We start from the raw sequence: 12,038 nt of genomic DNA, 5'->3' as shown, positions 1-12,038 counted from the left end.
TGGAAAATTACTAAAAGGCAACATCGGAGGTAAGAAGAATTCAAATTTCTATGGCCAAACTTTAGTCAGGCTTCTGAACCTTCTCCAAGGCCCATCTCTGTACTTCCTTGTAAAATCCTATAGTAAATTCCTATGAGTCTATGTTGCCTTGACATCCATTTTGAATCCTCCTCTGGTCTCACCTGACACACCCAAACCTCACTCTCCTCCTGGTCTGGGCTCTCATAAAGAGTGGCTTTTTTGATAGGCTCATCAGGGCAGGGCTAGAGTTTATAGCCACTCTCTAGAAAAAAATCTCAAGACCAAATTAGTGAAAAATGCAAAAATTCAGTTTTAGCGGAAATAGATGTCTTGTCCATTCACATGGGTCTTTGGAGACAGTTACCTGCTAGATGTCCCTTCAGTCAGCAGCCTAAAATTTAGTCCACAGCTTCCATAAGATTGACCTCTGATAAGAGACTTTCTCTATTCACTCTATTTGAGAAAGCCTATTATCAGAGGAACTTTGAGATATAAATTTCCTACCCTGTCTTCTCTAGAACTTGATGGTTATCTTGTGGAAATTCAAACTTCAAAGAAATAATGATCAGAAAGAGAACTATTTAGAAACTGGTAAAATAAAAAGTCTTAAAATCTTTCTCCACAATACTTCGGAAAAAGCTTTAACCATCTGAGCAGGTAGCCTCAACTTGTCCCATTCGCCAGATCTAGTTAGTAAGTCTTAAATTATCAGACCTGGCACATGGCTAAATGTTTTAGAATGAAAGCTGTAAAATCTGCTTCCATCTGTATGTTTAGATTATTAAATATAATCTAAACATACATTTTTGCCTGGGTTTACTGATCATACATGTTTGTGTTGTCTCTATTAGATGCTTAAGACCATAAAAGTATAAATCCAACCTAAGAGCAGAATGCACACTAAAAATAAATTGCCTGATGCATGTCAATCATGGAGAAAAAAAAAGAGAGGAAAGAACCACATTTAAATTTTTAGTTTCTTGGCTTCTATAGTATTTTTGGTACTTGCCCGATTTACCAATAACAACAAAAAATACTTAAGATATTGGCCAGCTTTGTTTAATGTCTCATAAAATTTTCATGAGCAGGCCGGGCACGGTGGCTCACGCCTGTAATCCCAGCACTTTGGGAGGCCGAGGTGGGCGGATCACAAGGTCAGGAGATCGAGACCATCCTGGCTAACACGGTGAAACTCCATCTCTACTAAAAATACAAAAAAAAATTAGCCGGGCGAGGTGGCAGGCGCCTGTAGTCCCAGCTACGCGGGAGGCTGAGGCAGGAGAATGGCGTGAACCCCGGGGGGCGGAGCCTGCAGTGAGCCGAGATCGCGCCACTGCACTCCAGCCTGGGTGAAAGAGCGAGACTCCGTCTCAAAAAAAAAAAAAAAAAAAAAAAAAAAAAAAAAAAATTTCATGAGCAGTTCAAGCATAATTGTTTAGAATAAGTAAATTAAATGAATATAAGTTGTATAAAAGTATAAGTGAGGTTTTATTAATAATTGTTTATAAAATGTCTAGTTTAAAATGGCCTCAAAAATCTTTTTGATAACTTGTAACCTTAAAATAAAATTAAGTAATAAATACCCATTAAATGTTTGAGTCATTTCCAAGTAGGTTAAACTATTGAAACAATAATTACTAAGCATGAATTGAAGTTTATATACTTTGTCATCTTGTTTTTTTTGTTTGTTTGTTTTTTCTTGAGATGGAGTCTCGCTCTGTCTCCCAGGCTGGAGTACAGTGGTGCGATCTCAGCTCACTGCAACCTCCACCTCCCGGGTTCAAGCGATTCTCCTGCCTCAGCCTCCCGAGTAGCTGGGATTACAGGTATGCACCACTACACCTGGCGAATTTTTGTATTTTTAGTAGAGACAGGGTTTCACCATGTTGGCCAGGCTGGTCTTGAACTCCTGACCTCAAGTGATCCACTCGCCTTGTCCTCCCAAAGTGCTGGGATTACAGGCATGTGTCACCACACCCAGCTGTCATCTTGTTTTTATATGGCCTAGAGAAATGAAATATATTTAGTTTGTTAATAAATATGAAAAATTGAGGAAACATGTTTCCAAAAAGTATAAAATGGTGAATGCTAATATAAGACAGTTCATAATTTTTGCTAATTTTCACTAGAAATTAAATTTAATAAGAATTTAAAATTATAATTAATGTATATAATTAACCTATTCAAAATTATAAGGGAAACAATACTGTATGCAACAAAAGTAAGTTGTGCCTGATAAAAAAAGGTATGAAGGGTGAATTTTTGTTTGAAAAATGTTGATGAATATTTTTTAAAAGTTACAAAAAGTTTATGGAAACTTTGTCTTGTATGATCAAAGCTGACTTAGATTGGATTAATTTATTTAAAAGGTTTTATTAAAAATTAGCTTTAGTAGTAATAGCACATAGATACAAAAGTAGAAGTTGGTCTTTTCTGTTAAAATGACAAAGTTTTATTGGGGTATTGGTCTGAGAACATAAAGGTTTTTTCCTTTTAAGTAATTGAACTAGAAAATAAAGACTTTGTGTTTTATCAAGATAATTTTTTATGCCTCATGTTATTTTCTGTTGGATCTTTGATTACTTAAGAAAAGTGAGACTTCTCAATATTAAAAGAGCTAAGTTTGTTCAGAACCGTGTAACTTTCTGTATTTGCCTTTAAATTTTTCTGCTGTCACTTTGATGAAATAGATAGCCAAGATCATTTTTAATTAAGTGTTAAGTCTTTTGACATTTTTTACAAACTTCCCAAAATCAAATCTTAAATTAAGTTGTTTCAATCTCAAATTAATTTTGAGATTTTTCTGTTGGACCGCTGGAAAGTTGCAAGAGATGTTTCTATTGCCTTGTAAAAGACTGATATAAAACTAATTAAGCTTATTTGATATGTTAAATTACATGAGAAGCATTGATTGTCAAAGAGTAAGTGATGTTAAACCTTAAAGTTATATTTATGGGTATGTTATTGATATGAGTGCTCCAAAAATTATATGAGATTTCTAGAAATCTAACATGTCATCAGTCATAATTTGGGTTATTATGTTAAAGTATTGTATGCCACAGAAATAATCAAATTTCCTTGTCACATGCTGGTTATAATGAACTCTCATCAAATTTTTAACCATGGCCATTCTGCCCTTGTTATCCACAGTATTGTTTTGATTCTTGTCCAAAAGCACCTGGATCACTACAGTCCCCCGCCACAAGTTGCTTTTGCTTTTTCTTCAAGCAGATTCATGGGAAAAACTCTGACAAGTACTCTTGAATACAGATTTATGTTAACTTTAAGATGATATGGCTGGGCACAGTGGCTCACACCTGTAATCTTAGAAATTTGGGAAGTCAAGGTGGGAGGATCGCTTGGGCCCAGGATTTGAGATTAGCCTGGGCAAAATAACAAGACCCCCATCTGTACCAAAAAAAAAAAAAAAAAGCCAGCTGGGCGCGGTGGCTCACGCTTGTAATCCCAGCACTTTGGGAGGCCGAGGCGGGCAGATCACGAGGTCAGGAGATCAAGACCACGGTGAAACCCCGTCTCTACTAAAAATACAAAAAATTATCCGGGCATGGTGGCGGGCGCCTGTAGTCCCAGCTACTCAGAGAGGCTGAGGCAGGAGAATGGCGTGAACCCGGGAGGTGGAGCTTGCAGTGAGCCGAGATTGAGACACTGCACTCCAGCCTGGGTAAAAAAGCGAGACTCCGTCTCAAAAAAAAAAAAAAAAAAGGCCAGGCATTGTGGCATGCACCGCAAGTCCCAGCTACACCAGAGACTGGGCAGGGGGACCACTTGACCCCAGGAAGTCAAACCTGTGGTGAGTTGTGATTGTGCCACTGTATTTAAGCCTGGGAGACAGAGCAAGACCCTGTCCCCCCAGAAATAAAAACAAAAATAAGATCATACCATTGGACTGGCTAAAAATTTTGAGAACTCTAATGAAGAGACTGATAGCAGCCAGCATGGTGGCTCACACCTGTAACCCCAGCACTTTGGGAGACTGAGGTGGAAGGATCACTTGAGCCCCAGAATTCAAGTCCAGCCTGGGCAATACTGTGAGACCCCCCATCTCCACAAAAAATACAAAAATAGCTTGGTGTGGTGGCACGTGCCTGTAGTCCCAGATACTCAGGAGGCTGAGTTGGGAGGATGGCTTGAGACCAGGAGGTCAAGGCTGCTGACAGCCATCATCACACCACCATTCACTCCAGCCTAGGTGACAGAGTGAGACTCAAAAAAAGAAAGAAAGAGAGAAAGAAAGAGAGAGAGAAAGAGAGAAAGAAAGAGAGAAAGAGGGAGAGAGAGAAAGAGAGAAAGAGAAAGAAAGAAAGAAGAAAGAAAGAAAGAAAGAAAGAAGAAAGAAAGAAAGAAAGAAAGAAAGAAAGAAAGAAAGAAAGAAGAAAGAAAGAAAGAAAGAGAAAGAGAGAGAGAGAAAGAGAGAAGAAAGGAAACATGGCTTCATGAAACTGCTAACCAAGATCAAGCAGAGCAAGAATTAATTATTATCAGGCCTCTGAGCCCAAACCTGCACGGATACATCTAGATGGCCTGAGGCAACTGAAGAACCACAAAAGAAGTGAAAATGGTCAGTTCCTGCCTTAATGGATGACATTCCACCATTGTGATTTGTTTCTGCCCCACCCTAACTGATCAATTGACCTCCTGTGTTAGGAGCAAGCCCCCCCAAAATCTGGCCATAAACTGGCCCCAAGACTGGCCATAAACAAAATCTCTGCATCACTGTAACATGTTCATAATGGCCCTAATGCCCAAGCTGGAAGGTTGTGGGTTTACAGGAATCAGGGCAAGGAACACCTGGCCCGCGCAGGGCGGAAAACCACTTTAAGGCATTCTTAAGCCACAGACAATAGCATGAGCGATCTGTATCTTAAGGACATGCTCCTGCTGCAGTTAACTAGCCCAACCTATTCCTTTAATTCAGCCATCCCTTCATTTCCCATAAGGGATACTTTTAGTTAATTTAATATCTATAGAAACAGTGCTAATGACTGGCTTGCTGTTAATAAATACGTGGGTAAATCTCTGTTCAGGGCTCTCAGCTCTGAAGGCTGTGAGACCCCTGATTTCTCACTTCACACCTCTATATTTCTGTGTGTGTGTCTTTAATTCCTCTAGCGCCACTGGGTTAGGGTCTCCCCATCCGAGCTGGTCTTGGCACTTGTGAAATTCCTTCTCCTGGACAATGAGTATCAGAAGCTCCCTACTGAGCACCTGTAACCCCTGCCCCTGCCCACAAGAGAAAAACCCCTTTTAACTGTAATTTTCTACTACCTACCCAAATCCTATAAAACTGCCCCACCCCTATCTCCCTTTGCTGACTCCTTTTTTGGACTCAGTCCGCCTGCACCCAAGGTGGTTAAAAAGCCTTATTGCTCATACAAAGCCTGTTTGGTGGTCTCTTCACATGGATTCACATAACAATTATACGGGACTGAATTAACTGATGAAGAAAATGTTATTAGGGCTTTTTATTTGAAATTTTGCTGGTTCTTTTATGTTTTCTTTCTCAGATTTAAGAAACCCTTTTTTTCTCTCTCTCTCTTAAGCTATCTAGAGCTTAAAGAAATTTGGTAAAGTAGGCTGGGCGCGGTGGCTCACACTTGTAATCCTAGCACTTTGGGAAGCCAAGGCAGGCGGATCACGAGGTCAGGAGATCGAGACCACGGTGAAACCCCGTCTCTACTAAAAATACAAAAAATTATCCGGGCGTGGTGGCGGGTGCCTGTAGTCCCAGCTATTCAGAGAGGCTGAGGCAGGAGAATGGCATGAACCCGGGAGGCGGAGCTTGCAGTGAGCCAAGATCGTGCCACTGCACTCCAGCCTGGGTGACAGAGCGAGACTCCATCTCAAAAAAAAAAAAAAAAAGAAATTTGGTAAAGTATACCTTTGTGAGAAGTGAGAGACAGAACTAGCTGGATTTCCTAGGCCAACTAAGAATCCCTAAGCCTAGCTGGGAAGGTGACCGCATCCACCTTTAAACATGGGGCTTGCAACTTAGCTCACACCTGACCAATCAGGTATTAAAGAGAGCTCATTAAATGCTAATTAAGCAAAAACAGGAGGTAAAGAAATAGCCAATCATCTATCACCTGGGAGCACAGAGGGAGGGACAATGATCGGGATATAAACCCAGGCATTTGAGCCAGCAGTGGCACCCCCTTTGAGTCCCCTCCCATTTTATGGGAGCTCTGTGTTCACGCTATTAAATCTTGCAACTGCACACTCTTCTGGTCGGTGTTTGTTGTGGCTCGAGCTGAGCTTTTGCTCGCCGTCCACCACTGCTGTTTGCCGCTGTCACAGACCCGCCATTGACTTCCACCCCTCCGGATCCGGCAGGATGTCCACTGCGCTCCTGATCCAGTGAGGCACCCATTGCTGCTCCTGATCAGCCTAAAGGCTCGCCATTGTTCCTGCATGGCTAAGTGCCTGGGTTCATCCTAGTCAAGCTAAACACTAGTCACTGGGTTCCACGGTTCTCTTCCGTGACCTACGGCTTCTAATAGAGCTGTAACACTCACTGCATGGCCCAAGATTCCATTCCTTGGAATCCATGAGGCCAAGAACTCCAGGTCAGAGAACAAGAGGCTTGCCGCCATCTTGGAAGCAGCCCGCCACCGTCTTGGGAGCTCTAAGAACAGGGACTGCCCAGTAACAGAAGAATTGAAACAATTATTCTTTCTCTCTGCCTGGTACCTCCAGAATTCAGCTGAAAACATGAGACCCCAAAGTATGGCACTTTGGCATGCTGAGTACTTTGAACTAAAGGAGATTGGAAGACCTTAGAAGGAAGGCCTTTCATCCCTTTTTTTCTCTGAAGCAAGTCAGAAAATCAAGAAAGCCCTCTCCCAACTCCCTTCAAGACCCTCATTTCAGAGTGGTCCTTCCCATACCCAGGAGGAAGAAATGTTACACAAAGAGGCCAACAAGAATCTGAACAAACACGCCTTGCTGGGATTTCCCCTCAGTCTATTACCATTCAGTCATACCCTTTTTGTCTAATCACATTTCTACATGACTGTGCATTCTTCATTGAACCTAAGCTAAAAACAGGCAGTTTTCCTTGGGTCATTGGGTCTTCATTTCTGAAGACCCTTGTGTTGTAGGAGTTATTAAGAAATTATTTTAGGCAGATAGAAAACGGGGTCCTTGGGAAGTTTTCATTTTTTAAAGCATCTCCAGAAAAATGCCTTGTAAAGCCCCAGCTCTCAAAGCCAGGCTGGCAACGTTTGCTATGCAAATGCAGATCATTAGAAACTGGGTCCACCCAAACATGGCGATTCCCATTCCTTCTTGCCCTTTCCCCACATGTTCCTGGCAACATGGCCACCCCTACATATCCCCACATGTGTAGAACATCATAGCACCATGCATTTGAATATTAAAAGCCTAGGGCAAGCCAGCCTCAGTGGCTCACGCCTGTAATCTCAGCACTTTGGGAGGCTGAAACGGGCCGTTCATGAGGTCAAGGGATCAAGACCATCCTGGCCAACATGGTGAAACCCCATCTTTACTAAAAATACAAAAATTAGCTGGGGGTGGTGGCCCATGCCTGTAGTCTCAGCTACTTGGGAGGCTGAGGCAGGAGAATCTCTTGAATCCGGGAGGTGGAGGTTGCAGTGAGCCGAGATCGCCCCATTGCACTCCAGCCTGGTAACAGAATGATACTCCATCTCAATTAAAAAGAAAAAAAAAAAAGGCTAGGGTGGGAGGGCCAGCTTTTTCATGGGCTACGCCAATAATGGCTCTGGTCAAAGCAATCACTATGCAAATCAGACACCACCTCCTCTAGCCTCTGCATATATACCTGGCTGGTGTCCACTGTACTTGGGGACCTCCTCCTTCAGCTTTGGAGCCCCCTCCCTCTGTCTTTGTAAGGGGGAGCCTCTTTCTTCTGTTTTCTCCCTTCTTGCCTATTAAACTCTCCTCTCCTTAAAACCGCTCCATGTGTGTCCCTGTCATTTTATCTAAACTAGGATGAGAACTAAGAAACCTGGTGTCCTGGTTCTCCTCCTCTCATCGGAGCCGTATCACTTGTATCACAAAAAACTTTGATTAAATAAATTTGTTATGCTTTTCTCTTGTTAACCTGTCTTTTGTTACAGGAGTGCCCGCAGGGACTGTTATGATGGATGAGGAAGGGTATCACACCTTTCTATCTCTATACTGGCAAGAAGGAACTTTGAATATCTCTAGCATTTCTGAGACCCAAGACCAGCTGCTTAATTCTTACGTTTAAGCACATTTCAAGACCTTTAAATACCTCAGGAAGTAAATCAGTTCTACAAACCCTCAATAAATAAGCATTAGACCTTCATCAAATATGAGTTATTGCCCAATCATAAGTAAATCATGCTGTCTAAGAGAACAATGTTGTCAGACAGATGTCACATAAAATAAATACAATAAGATAAAATACTGAATCTACTCTTTTTAAATAGAAAAACATTGACCCCTGAGGTGGTAAAGAAATCCCAGGAAATGTTTTTTTTTTTTTTTTTTAATTGCAGCTGCAACACAGTCATTCAGTATTCTGCTAAGCTTCTCTTGTTGTCCTGGGTTCTGGTGGTCCTCTGTTAACCTGGGTGTGATGAGTATATTTTGCAATACAGACTATATGGCAGTGATGCAAAACTGTTGTCTTTCCCATCCTGTTTCAGGAGAAAAAATTACTTAAACAAAGTAATATACTATGGCGCAAGTAAAATTTTACTACGTAACTAACACAGCCAAGGAAGAATTGAGTGCTAGGTGTTATTTCCCTAGGTGAATCTTTTAAAAGCCCACAGGTCTGCAACATGAATTGTCTTTTAAATTAAATGTGGCAGTAGTGATTCTTAACAGCCTGTAAGTATCATGACTTTTTCTTTAAAAAGTGCTACTACAAGATCCATTTTTTTCCCTGAGACAATTTTTTTAATCATTAAAGAAGAAATCATTGTATCACCAGTAAGAGTGGTGTATTTAAACAGAATATTACAAGTTCCCTCTAGAAAGTTTATTTTATAAACTTACTTCGTAATTGGTTTCAAGATTTGCTACTGGCATTAGTTTTGCTGGGAGGAGGCATAATTTCTGTTTCAGTCATTTTGAAGTTTATTACTATTTTGTTGTCAGAAGTTAATTCTATATATGTTTTTATATAACAAACACAATTTTGAAATCATTACCATCTGGCCACTTGTTTTCTTAGCTGATTTGTAGCCTTCTTATTACTGGCAATATTACTGTAAGGCTAGCCGAGAGAAAGGACGAGTAGACCTAAGTCAAGAAAGTTTATTAACCTGCCGGGCAGCTCCGTAACAGTCAGAGAAGGCAGCCCTGAACTCACAGAATGAGGAGTTTATATGGGGTCGGAGGGGCTTAAGGGAGTTTCTGGTTATAACCGCATCCTGGGGTTGTTTGTCGGTTATCTTTACCGCCAAGAGTATCTATTAGCTTGTAACAGGCACAAAGGTAGTTTATCAGCTTGTAATAGACTTATAACACATCATCCCCTGACTTTTAAGGTGGCAGTTAGATGTAAAACAGGAATTTACAAGAATGTGTAACTAAGGTTTGTTCACGTTTCCCATGACTTCCCCCGGTGCTGCCCAAATGGCTGTAATTAGCATTTGCTCCACTTACATGTCTGGTAACTTTGCTGTGGCACCTAGATAAGTGTTTAGGAATGCAGCTGCAGAGTATTCAGGGAAGGGGAGGTTGGGAGGATTCCTGCGGTAGCTTGTCCCTAACAATTACCAAAGCAGCTTTCAGTATTTTCACTCTAGAGGGAAGGATTAGCCTTTCTCATTTGCATGATTTAAAGAAAGGGGAAAAGGGAAGCTTTTTTTTTCTCCCTCTTCCTAGTCTTTAAGGCAAACACATCACTTAAAGATGGTTGATTAGGGGAAGTGGACAGGTGTTCAGAAGTAATATTTCTGATGTCTAGATGTCTAGAATAGAGACCCCTAAATTGTGTACATGAGACTCACAGTTCTGTCTTCAAACATTTGTTCGTTCACTTATTTTAAAAAAAAAAAATGTTCATTGAGCATCTACTGTGCTCCAGGTGCTGTGGTAGGATTAAAAGATGGCTGGCCAGCACCTGTGGAGCTCAGACTCAGGTAGTGGGAAGAGACCTGAAAACAACTGACCTTAAAATATAACCAGGACCAGCCGGGCGCGGTGGCTCACACCTGTAATCCCAGCACTTTGGGAGGCCGAGGCGGGCAGATCGTGAGGTCAGCAGATCGAGACCATCCTGGCTAACACGATGAAACCCCGTTCCTACTAAAAATACAAATAATTAGGCGTGGTGGCGGGCGCCTGTAGTCCCAGCTACTTGGGAGGCTGAGGCAGGAGAATGGCGTGAACCTGGGAGGTGGAGCTTGCAGTGAGCCGAGATCGTGCCACTGTACTCCAGCCTGGGTGACTGAGCGAGCCTCCATCTCAAAAACAACAACAACAACAACAAAAAAATATATATGTATATAAAACCAGGACCAGGCAAATGTCTTTAGAGGCCTTAAACACACTGAACACTGTGTGAAGTGCTACCCATCTATACCTTTCCATATGTAAATAAGTGTAAAGAAGTCCAATATAATTGTGATTACTTTCCTTAAAGATGACATTTACTTGAGGAGGGAGGAGCTACATATTTTTCCACATTTTTATTTTATTTTATTGCCCTAATTTTATGAGTGTCTAAGGCTGTGCTTCCGTTACCTGGGAAATCCAACCCTAAGAACGACCCAACCCTAAGAACAATGCTAAGAGCACTTGAAGATATTCATAAAACTCAGAGGAATCCCTGAAGACTGAGCAGACACTTGAGAAGTGGCCATCAGTTGTATTGAGCAGTTAGCATGTAACACTGCGTGGAAACACACAGTTTTTCCTTGGGGGAATGAAGACAGAGACAAACGTGAGGCAGTGAAGTCAGAGACAAAGCCACTTAATGGCTGTCCCCTTAGTGCATACACTATGTTTGGGAAGAATGCATCTGGAGGCTTTTGGGAAAAAGAAATATTTCATAATCAAGTGTTTGCCTAGGATGCTGCCTTTTTCCTAAATAAAATTTATCGACATCTAACTGTTTCACGGCCACAAGATAATTGCATGTTTATTGAAGTTTTGAGATCCGTTTATACTGGCTAGAGCACTCACTGAACAGTTTCGTGGTCTTCTTATAAAATATTAGATGGGACTTGTTAAAGTTATAGATTACAGGCAGCACCCAAATTCAACATTCTGTAAATTTTTACCATCAGTTTTATGGCTGAGGCTATCTTAGCTCTCTTGACTTCCATCCCTAGTACAAGTTGTTGGCATTTTGGAAGGAACCCTTCCCCCTATCCACAACAAAACAAAATTTAAAATAATTTAACAAGGTTGACTGTTCACTGAAAAAGTTAAAAAAAGAAACAAAAGGCAGGGCGCGATGGCTCACGCCTGTAGTCCCAGCACTTTGGGAGGCCGAGGCGGGCAGATCACGAGGTCAGGAGATCGAGACCATCCTGGCTAACACGGTGAAACCCCGTTACTACTGAAAATACAAAACATTAGCCAGGAGTGGTGGCGGGCGCCTGTAGTCCCAGCCACTTGGGAGGCTGAGGTAGGAGAATGGCATGAACCTGGAAGGCAGAGCTTGCAGTGAGCCGAGATTGCGCCACTGCACTCCAGTCTGGGGGACAGAGTGAGACTCCATCTCCCTCCCAAAAAAAAAAGAAAAAAAAAATTGACCAAGTCCCTTTTTAAAAAATTATTTATTTATTTATTTAGAGATGAGATCTTGCCATCTTGTCCAGGCTGGTCTTGAACATCCTTGGCTCAAGCAATCCTCCCACCCCGGCCTCCCAAATTGCTGGGATTACAGGTGTGAGCCACTGTGCCTGGCCAACCAAGTCCCTTTGAGTCATTTTGTACCAAAGTGAATGCAGCTGTCAGCTGGATTCTCACCAGCTAAGTGATCTTCAGCCCACATGATTTGAAGAACAGGCAATTCCAATTCACATTTGAGT

The sequence above is a fragment of the Nomascus leucogenys genome, chromosome 9 (genome assembly GCF_006542625.1).
Source record: "Nomascus leucogenys isolate Asia chromosome 9, Asia_NLE_v1, whole genome shotgun sequence".
NCBI classification, from domain to species: domain Eukaryota; kingdom Metazoa; phylum Chordata; class Mammalia; order Primates; family Hylobatidae; genus Nomascus; species Nomascus leucogenys.
This window is presented reverse-complemented; position numbering follows the sequence as displayed.